This window comes from Oncorhynchus mykiss, chromosome 10 (genome assembly GCF_057628025.1).
Source record: "Oncorhynchus mykiss isolate SJ-2025 chromosome 10, ASM5762802v1, whole genome shotgun sequence".
NCBI lineage: Eukaryota > Metazoa > Chordata > Actinopteri > Salmoniformes > Salmonidae > Oncorhynchus > Oncorhynchus mykiss.
In genome coordinates, this window is record NC_143031.1 from 85,719,717 (window position 1) to 85,723,411 (window position 3,695).

Consider the following 3,695-nt stretch of genomic DNA (forward strand, 5'->3'; position numbering starts at 1 on the left):
CAACATTACCCTGACTAGATAACTACCTGGAGTCATATAACACATTACTCTGACTAGATAACTACCTGGAGTCATATACAACATTACTCTGACTAGATAACTACCTGGAGTCATATACAACATTACCCTGACTAGACTAGATAACTACCTGGAGTCATATACAACATTACCCTGACTAGATAACTACCTGGAGTCATATAACACATTACTCTGACTAGATAACTACCTGGAGTCATATACAACATTACTCTGACTAGACTAGATAACTACCTGGAGTCATATACAACATTACTCTGACTAGACAACTACCTGGAGTCATATACAACATTACTCTGACTAGATAACTACCTGGAGTCATATACAACATTACCCTGACTAGATAACTACCTGGAGTCATATACAACATTACTCTGACTAGACTAGATAACAACCTGGAGTCATATAACACATTACTCTGACTAGATAACTACCTGGAGTCATATAACGCATTACTCTGACTAGATAACTACCTGGAGTCATATAACGCATTACTCTGACTAGATAACTACCTGGAGTCATATACAACATTACTCTGACTAGACTAGATAACAACCTGGAGTCATATAACACATTACTCTGACTAGATAACTACCTGAGTCATATAACACATTACTCTGACTAGATAACTACCTGGAGTCATATACAACATTACCCTGACTAGATAACTACCTGGAGTCATATAAAACATTACTCTGACTAGATAACTACCTGGAGTCATATACAACATTACTCTGACTAGATAACTACCTGGAGTCATATACAACATTACTCTGACTAGATAACTACCTGGAGTCATATACAACATTACTCTGACTAGACTAGATAACTACCTGGAGTCATATACAACATTACTCTGACTAGATAACTACCTGGAGTCATATACAACATTACTCTGACTAGATAACTACCTGGAGTCATATACAACATTACTCTGACTAGACAACTACCTGGAGTCTAATACAACATTACTCTGACTAGACTAGATAACTACCTGGAGTCATATACAACATTACTCTGACTAGACAACTACCTGGAGTCATATACAACATTACTCTGACTAGATAACTACCTGGAGTCATATACAACATTACTCTGACTAGATAACTACCTGGAGTCATATACAACATTACTCTGACTAGATAACTACCTGGAGTCATATACAACATTACTCTGACTAGATAACTACCTGGAGTCATATACAACATTACTCTGACTAGACAACTACCTGGAGTCATATACAACATTACTCTGACTAGACTAGATAACTACCTGGAGTCATATACAACATTACTCTGACTAGACTAGATAACTACCTGGAGTCATATACAACATTACTCTGACTAGATAACTACCTGGAGTCATATACAACATTACCCTGACTAGACTAGATAACTACCTGGAGTCATATACAACATTACTCTGACTAGATAACTACCTGGAGTCATATACAACATTACCCTGACTAGACTAGATAACTACCTGGAGTCATATACAACATTACTCTGACTAGACTAGATAACAACCTGGAGTCATATAAAACATTACTCTGACTAGACAACTACCTGGAGTCATATACAACATTACTCTGACTAGATAACTACCTGGAGTCATATACAACATTACTCTGACTAGACTAGATAACTACCTGGAGTCATATACAACATTACCCTGACTAGACTAGATAACTACCTGGAGTCATATACAACATTACTCTGACTAGACTAGATAACTACCTGGAGTCATATACAACATTACTCTGACTAGATAACTACCTGGAGTCATATACAACATTACTCTGACTAGATAACTACCTGGAGTCATATACAACATTACTCTGACTAGATAACTACCTGGAGTCATATACAACATTACTCTGACTAGACAACTACCTGGAGTCATATACAACATTACTCTGACTAGATAACTACCTGGAGTCATATACAACATTACCCTGACTAGACTAGATAACTACCTGGAGTCATATAACACATTACTCTGACTAGATAACTACCTGGAGTCATATACAACATTACTCTGACTAGATAACTACCTGGAGTCATATACAACATTACTCTGACTAGACTAGATAACTACCTGGAGTCATATACAACATTACTCTGACTAGATAACTACCTGGAGTCATATACAACATTACTCTGACTAGACTAGATAACAACCACTAAAGAAATTTCACAAAAAAACTCCCTCCCTCCATCTCTCTCTCATCTTCCCTCCCTCCACCTCTCTCTCATCCTCCATTCCCCCACCTCTCTCTCATTCTCCATCCCTCCACCTCTCTCTCATCCTCCATCCCTCCACCTCTCTCTCATTCTCCATCCCTCCACCTCTCTCTCATCCTCCCTCCCTCCACCTCTCTCTCATTCTCCATCCCCCACCTCTCTCTCATCCTCCCTCCCTCCACCTCTCTCTCATTCTCCCTCCATCCCTCCACCTCTCTCTCATTCTCCCTCCCTCCCTCCACCTCTCTCTCATTCTCCATCCCTCCACCTCTCTCTCATCCTCCCTCCCTCCACCTCTCTCTCATTCTCCATCCCTCCACCTCTCTCTCATCCTCCCTCCCTCCACCTCTCTCTCATTCTCCATCCCCCACCTCTCTCTCATTCTCCATCCCTCCACCTCTCTCTCATTCTCCATCCCTCCACCTCTCTCTCATCCTCCATCCCTCCACCTCTCTCTCATCCTCCATCCCTCCACCTCTCTCTCATCCTCCATCCCTCCACCTCTCTCTCATCCTCCCTCCCTCCACCTCTCTCTCATTCTCCATCCCCCCACCTCTCTCTCATCCTCCCTCCCTCCACCTCTCTCTCATTCTCCCTCCATCCCTCCACCTCTCTCTCATTCTCCCTCCCTCCCTCCACCTCTCTCTCATTCTCCATCCTCCACCTCTCTCTCATCCTCCCTCCCTCCACCTCTCTCTCATTCTCCATCCCTCCACCTCTCTCTCATCCTCCCTCCCTCCACCTCTCTCTCATTCTCCATCCCTCCACCTCTCTCTCATCCTCCCTCCCTCCACCTCTCTCTCATTCTCCATCCCCCACCTCTCTCTCATTCTCCATCCCTCCACCTCTCTCTCATTCTCCATCCCTCCACCTCTCTCTCATCCTCCATCCCTCCACCTCTCTCTCATCCTCCCTCCCTCCACCTCTCTCTCATTCTCCATCCCTCCACCTCTCTCTCATCCTCCCTCCCTCCACCTCTCTCTCATTCTCCATCCCCCACCTCTCTCTCATTCTCCATCCCTCCACCTCTCTCTCATTCTCCATCCCTCCACCTCTCTCTCATCCTCCATCCCTCCACCTCTCTCTCATCCTCCCTCCCTCCACCTCTCTCTCATTCTCCATCCCCCCACCTCTCTCTCATCCTCCCTCCCTCCACCTCTCTCTCATCCTCCCTCCTCCACCTCTCTCTCATCCTCCCTCCCTCCACCTCTCTCTCATCCTCCATCCCTCCACCTCTCTCTCATCCTCCATCCCTCCACCTCTCTCTCATCCTCCCTCCCTCCACCTCTCTCTCATTCTCCATCCCCCCACCTCTCTCTCATCCTCCCTCCCTCCACCTCTCTCTCATTCTCCCTCCATCCCTCCACCTCTCTCTCATTCTCCCTCCCTCCCTCCACCTCTCTCTCATCCTCCATC